At 39.3% G+C, this 7,451-nt stretch overlaps 1 protein-coding gene across 1 annotated transcript in view; it reads right to left on the reverse strand.

The window, feature by feature from the left end:
- The window catches only part of SPDYA (speedy/RINGO cell cycle regulator family member A), a 36,575-nt gene that overhangs the window by 4,590 nt on the left and 24,534 nt on the right, over nucleotides 1–7,451 (reverse strand). The window lies entirely within an intron of this gene.

Raw genomic sequence — 7,451 nt, forward strand, 5'->3', positions numbered from 1 at the left:
ATATGGTAATTCTACTTTTAGTTTTTTAAGGAACCTCCATACTGTTCTCCATAGTGGCTGTATCAATTTACATTCCCACCAACAGTGCAAGAAGGTTCCCTTTTCTCCACACCCTCTCCAGCATTTGTTGTTTGTAGATTTTCTGATGATGCCCATTCTAACTGGTGTGAGGTGATACCTCATTGTAGTTTTGATTTGCATTTCTGTAATAATTAGTGATCTTGAGCAGCTTTTCATGTGCTTCTTGGCCATCTGTATGTCTTCTTTGGAGAAATGTCTATTTAGGTCTTCTGCCCATTTTTGGGTTGGGTTGTTTGTTTAATATTGAGCTGCATGAGCTGTTTATATGTTTTGGAGATTAATCCTTTGTTGATTCGTTTGCAAATGTTTTCTCCCATTCTGAGGGTTGTCTTTTTGTCTTCTTTATGGTTTCCTTTGCTGTGCAAAAGCTTTGATGTTTCATTAGGTCCCATTTGTTTATTTTTGTTTTCATTTCCATTACTCTAGGAGGTGGGTCAAAAAGGATCTTGCTGTGATTTATGTCAAAGAGTGTTCTTCCTATGTTTTCCGCTAAGAGTTTTATAGTGTCTGGTCTTACATTTATAAGTCTTTAATCCATTTGGAGTTTATTTTTGTGTATGGTGTTAGGTAGTGTGCTAATTTCATTCTTTTACATATAGCTCTCCAGTTTTCCCCACACGACTTATTGAAGAGGCTTTCTTTTCTCCATTGTATATCTTTGCCTCCTTTGTCATAGATTAGTTGACCATAGGTGCGTGGGTTTATCTCTGGGCTTTCTATCTTGTTCCATTGATCTGTGTTTCTGTTTTTGTGCCAGTACCATATTGTCTTGATTACTGTAGCTTTGTGGTATAGTCTGAAGTCAGGGAGTCTGATTCCTCCAGCTCCGTTTTTTTCCCTCAAGACTGCTTTGGCTATTCGGGGTCTTTTGTGTCTCCATACAAATTTTAAGATTTTTTTGTTCTAGTTCTGTAAAAAATGCCATTGGTAATTTGATAGGGATTGCATTGAATCTGTAGATTGATTTGGATAGTATAGTCATTTTCACAATACTGATTCTTCCAATCCAAGAACATGGTATATCTCTCCATCTGTTGGTATCATCTTTAATTTCTTTTATCAGTGTCTTATAGTTTTCTGCATACAGGTCTTTTGTCTCCCTAGGTAGGTTTATTCCTAGGTATTTTATTCTTTTTGTTGCTATGGTAAATAGGAGTGTTCCCTTAATTTCTCTTTCAGATTTTTCATCATTAGTGTAGAGGAATGCAAGAGATTTCTGTGCATTAATTTTGTATGCTGCAACTTTACCAAATTCATTGATTAGTTCTAGTAGTTTTCTAGTGGCATCTTTAGGATTCTCTATGTATAGTATCATGTTATCTGCAAACAGTGTCAGTTTTACTTCTTTTTTTCCAATTTGTATTCCTTTTATTTCTTTTTCTTCTCTGATTGCCATGGCTAGGACTTCCAAAACTATGTTGAATAAGAGTGGCAAGAGTGGACATCCTTGTCTTGTTCCTGATTTAGAGGAAATGCTTTCAGTTTTTCACCATTGAGAATGACGTTTGCTGTGGGTTTGTCATAGATGGCCTTTATTATGTTGAGGTAGGTTCCCTCTATGCCCACTTTCTGGAGGGTTTTTATTATAAATGGGTGTTGAATTCCTCAAAAGCTTTTTCTGCATCTGTTGAGATGATCCTATGGTTTTTATTCTTCAATTTGTTAATATGGTGTATCACATTGATTGATTAGCATATATTGAAGAATCCTTGCATCCTTGGGATAAATCCCACTTGATCATGGTGTATGATCCTTTTAATGTGTTGTTGGATTCTGCTTGCTAGTATTTTGTTGAGGATTTTTGCATCTATATTCATCAGTGATATTGGTCTATAATTTTCTTTTTTTGTAGTATCTTTTTCTGGTTTTGGTGTCAGGGTGATGGTGGCCTCATAGAATGAGTTTGGGAGTGTTCCTTCCTCCTCAGTTCTTTGGAAGAGTTTGAGAAGGATGTGTGTTAGCTCTTCTGTAAATGTTTCATAGAATTCACCTGTGAAGCCATCTGGTCCTAGACTTTTGTTTGTTGGAAGATTTTTAATCACAGTTTCAATTTCGTGACTTGTGATTGGTCTGTTCATATTTTCTATTTCTTCCTGGTTCAGTCTTGGGAAATTATACCTTTCTAAGAATTTGTCCATTTCTTCCAGGTTGTCCATTTTATTGGCATAGAGTTGCTTGTAGTAGTCTCTTAGGATGCTTTGTATTTCTGCAGTGTCTGTTGTAACTTCTCCTTTTTCATTTCTAATTTTTTTTGTTTTTTTGGTGGTACATGGGCCTCTCACTATTGTGGGCTCTCCCGTCGCGGAGCACAGGCTCTGGACACGCAGGCTCAGCGGCCATGGCTCACGGGCCTAGCTGCTCCGCAGCATGTGGGATCTTCCTGGACCTGGGCACGAACCCGCGTCCCCTGCATCAGCAGGCGGACTCTCAACCACTGCGCCACCAGGGAAGCCCATTTCTAATTTTATTGATTTGAGTCCTCTCCCTCTTTTTCTTGATGAGTCTGACTAATGGTTTATCAATTTTCTTTATCTTCTCAAAGAACCAGCTTTTAGTTTTATTGATCTTTGCTATTGTTTTCTTTGTTTCCATTTCATTTATTTCTGCTCTGATCTTTATGATTTCTTTCTTTCCGCTAACTTTGGGTTTTGTTTGTTCTTCTTTCTCTAGTTCCTTTAGGTGTAAGGTTAGATTGTTTGAGATTTTTCTTGTTTCTTGAGGTAGGCTTGTATAGCTATAAACTTCCCTCTTAGAACTGCTTTTGCTGCATCCCATAGGTTTTGGATCGTCGTGTTTTCATTGTCATTTGTCTCTAGGTATTTTTTGATTTCTTCTTTGATTTCTTCAGTGATCTCTTGGCTATTTAGTAACGTATTGTTTAGCCTCTATGTGTGTGTGTCTTTTTTACGGTTTTTTCCCTGTAATTCATTTCTAATCTCATAGCGTTGTGGTCAGAAAAGATGCTTGATATGATTTCAGTTTTCTTAAATTAACTGAGGCTTGATTTGTGACCCAAGATGTGATCTATCTTGGAGAATGTTTCGTGCACACTTGAGAAGAAAGTTTAATCTGCTGTTTTTGGATGGAATGTTCTATAAATATCAGTTAAATCTATCTGGTCTATTGTGTCATTTAAAGCTTGTGTTTCCTTATTTACTTTCATTTTGGATGATCTGTCCATTGGTGTAAGTGAGGTGTTACAGTCCCCCACTAGTACTGTGTTACTGTCGATTTCCTCTTTTATAGCTGTTAGCAGTTGCCTTATGTATTGAGGTGCTCCTATGTTGGGTGCATATACATTTATAATTGTTATATCTTCTTCTTGGATTGATCCTTTGATCATTATGTAGTGTCCTTCCTTGTCTCTTGTAACATTCTTTATTTTAAAGTCTATTTTTTCTGATATGAGTATTGCTACTTCAGCTTTCTTTTGATTTCCAGTTGCATGGACTATCTTTTTCCATCCCCTCACTTTCATTCGTATGTGTCCCTAGGTCTGAAGTGGGTATCTTGTGGACAGCATATATATGGGTCTTGTTTTTGTATCCATTCAGCCAGCCTGTGTCTTTTGATTGGAGCATTTAATCCATTTACATTTAAGGTAATTATCGATATGTATGTTCATATAACCATTTTCTTAATTGTTTTAGGCTTGTTTTTTAGGTCCTTTTCTTCTCTCGTGTTTTCCACTTAGAAAAGTTCCTTTAGCATTTGTTGTAGAGCTGGTTTGGTGGTGCTGAATTCTCTTAGCTTTTGCTTATCTGTAAAGCTTTTGATTTCTCCATAGAATCTGAATGAGATCCTTGCAGGGTAGAGTAATCTTGGCTGTAGGTTCTTCCCTTTCATTACTCTAAGTATATCATGCCACTCCCTTCCGGCTTGTAGAGTTTCTGCTGAGAAATCAGCTGTTAACCTTATGGGAGTTCCTTTGTATGTTATTTGTCATTTTTCCCTTGCTGCTTTCAATACTTTTTCTTTGTCTTTAATTTTTGCCAATTTGATTACTATGTGTCTCGGTGTGTTCCTCCTTGAGTTTATCCTATATGGGACTCGCTGCACTTCCTGGACTTGGGTGGCTATTTCCTTTCCTGTGTTAGGGAAGTTTTCGACTATAATGTCTTCAAATATTTTCTCTGGTCTTTTTTCTCTCTCTTCTCCTTCTGGGACCCCTATAATGCAAATGTTGTTGTGTTTAATGTTGTTGCAGAGGTCTCTTAGGCTGTCTTCATTTCTTTTCATTCTTTTTTCTTTTTTCTGTTCCACAGCAGTGAATTCCACCATTCTGTCTTCCAGGTCAGTTATCCGTTCTTCTGCCTCAGTTATTCTGCTACTGATTCCTTCTAGTGTATTTTTCATTTCAGTTATTGTATTGTTCATCTCTGTTCTTTAATTCTTCTAGGTCTTTGTTAAACTTTTCTTGCATCTTCTCGATCTTTGCCTCCATTCTTTTTCTGAGGTCCTGGATCATCTTCACTATCATTATTCTGAATTCTTTTTCTGGAAGGTTGCTTATCTCCACTTCATTTAGTTGTTTTTCTGGGGTTTTATCTTGTTCCTTCATGTGGTACATAGCCCTCTGCCTTTTCATCTTGTCTGTCTCTCTCTGAATGTGATTTTTGTTCCACAGGCTGCAGGATTGTAGTTCTTCTTGCTTCTGCTGTCTGCCCTCTGGTGGATGAGGCTATCTAAGAGGCTTGTGCAAGTTTCCTGATGGGAGGGACTGGTGGTGGGTAGAGCTGACTGTTGCTCTGGTGGGCAGAGCTCAGTAAAACTTTAATCCGCTTGACTGCTGATGGGTGGGGCTGGTTTCCCTCCCTGTTGGTTGTTTGGCCTGAGGCAACCCAACACTGGAGCCTACCTGGGCTCTTTGGTGGGGCTAATGGCAGACTCTGGGAGGGCTCACTCCAAGGAGTTCTTCCCAGAACTTATGCTGCCAGTGTCCTTGTCCCCATGGTGAGCCACAGCCACCCCCCACCTCTGCAGGAGACCCTCCAACACTAGCAGGTAGGTCTGGTTCAGTCTCCCCTGGGGTCACTGCTCCTTCCCCTGGGTCCCAATGCGCACACTACTTTGTGTGTGCCCTCCAAGAGTGGAGTCTCTTTCTCCCCCAGTCCTGTTGAAGTCCTGCAATCAAATCCCGCTAGCCTTCAAAGTCTGATTCTCTAGGAATTCCTCCTCCCATTGCCCGACCCCCAGGTTGGGAAGCCTGACGTGGGGCTCAGAACCTTCACTCCAGTGGGTGGACTTCTGTAGTATAAGTGTTCTCCAGTCTGTGAGTCACCCACCCAGCAGTTATGGGGTTTGATTTTACTGTGATTGCGCCCCTCCTACTGTCTCATTGTGGGTTCTCCTTTGTCTTTGGATGTGGGGTATCTTTTTTGGTGAGTTCCAGTGTCTTCCTGTCGATGATTGTCCAGCAGCTAGTTGTGATTCTGGTGTTCTCACAAGAGGGAGTGAGAGCACGTCCTTCTACTCCGCCATCTTGGTTCAGGGCCAGGGACTTTGTTCTTAATGCTTTCACCAATTCTTTAGTCCTTAGCAATCTGCTAGAAGACTTCTGTGGCAGCTTATTTTCACTACTGAAGGCAGGATTTCATCAAAGGGGGTAGCAAAGCATCACAGGAATTAAGGTTGTAGTAGAGTCAAACCTGGGTTCAAGTGTCACTCTCTCAGTCATCTTGGGCAAATGATTTAACCTCTCTAAGCCTCTGTTTCCTTATGTACAAAGTGGAGATACTAGTATTTACCTTGGGGTTGGCTGTGAATATTAAGTGAGGTTATGAATGTAAAATCCTTAACACATTGCATGGAACATTTTAAATATCTAGTAAATCTTACCTGTTATGAGGATCAAAGACTGTAGGCAAAGGGGCTAGGAGAGAGGGGAAGGATGCTAAAAGGAAACTCTTATCATTTAGCCTATGATAGACCCTATTTACTTTCAAATATGAGTGAACAAATAAAAATGCTTGGACGTGTTACAAGGGAAGAGACTATACTGTCAGTCAAATTTGTTCAGTGATTACTATGGCCAGGGAATGGAACAGAAACAGGCAAGACCCCTACCTTCAGGAGTCTTAAGAGTCTAGTTTCTCAGTAAAACTTCAGTAGCCACTGCTAATCTCATAAGAATGTGGTAAAAATAAATAGGTGAAACTCTGAAATAATGTGAGTCTCACTATAGAATTAGAGAGAACCATAAGAAATCTGCCAGTCCCATCTTCAGATGGGTGAAAATCTGGGACAAAGGCATTATAAGAAGTAAAAAGGATCACTGCTGGTAGAATGTCATTCTGGTTCTGTTTCAAATCGAGAAATGTCAGAGAAGTACTCAACCTTTATAAATAATAATTTAAATGAAAATTAGGGTGTGGTTGACAAAGTATTTCCAGTTCATGCGATTATTTTCAAATTAATATAAAATACCATTGTTCAAAACCACTTAAATCCCAACAAAACAGAAATATGCAAATAAATTGTGGTACTTATAGCATGTCATGACTAAAAATCAGGTTTTCAAAGACTAAATAATGACATCAGGAAATGCTTTATGGGAAGTGAAAAAAAAAGCAAGCATAGATACAGTATGGTTCTATTTTTGAAAACAGAAAATAGAAATAGAAAGTGTATAGTATTACAAAGCTATAGTAACCAAAACAGTATGGTATTGGCATAAAAACAGACACGTAGATCAGTGGAACAGAATGGAGAGCTCAGAGATAAACGCACACATATGGTTAATTTATGACAAAGAAGTCAAAAATATATTGGGAAAAGATAGTCTCTTCAATAAATGGGGTTGGAAAAACTGGACAGCCACATGTGAAAGAATGAAACTGGACCACTATCTTTCACCATGCACAAAAATTAATTCAAAATGGATTAAAGACTTGAATGTAAGACCTGAAACCACAAAACTCCTAGAAGAAACAGTGGGTAAGGTCCTTGACATTGGTCTTGGCAACTGTTGTTTGGATTGCACACCAAAAGCAAAGGCAACAAATGCAAAAATAAACAGTGGGACTACATCAAACTAAAAAGCTTCTGTACAGTATAGGAAACCATCAACAAAATGAAAAGGCAACCTACCAAATGGGAGAAAATATTTGCAAATCATGTATCTGACAAGGGGGTTAATATCCAAAATATATAAAGAACTCATACAACTCAACAGAAAAAAAAAATCCAATTAAAAAATGATCAGGGCTTCCCTGGTGGCTCAGTGGTTGAGAGTCTGCCTGCTGATGCAGGGGACACGGGTTCGTGCCCTGGTCCAGGAAGATCCCACGTGCCACGGAGCGGCTAGGCCCGTGAGCCATGGCTGCTGAGCCTGCGCGTCCGGAGCCTGTGCTCTGCAACGGGAGAGGCCA

Source organism: Aethalodelphis obliquidens, unplaced genomic scaffold (assembly GCF_003676395.1).
Source record: "Aethalodelphis obliquidens isolate GAN/ISIS:26980383/991018 unplaced genomic scaffold, ASM367639v1 scaffold12, whole genome shotgun sequence".
NCBI classification, from domain to species: domain Eukaryota; kingdom Metazoa; phylum Chordata; class Mammalia; order Artiodactyla; family Delphinidae; genus Aethalodelphis; species Aethalodelphis obliquidens.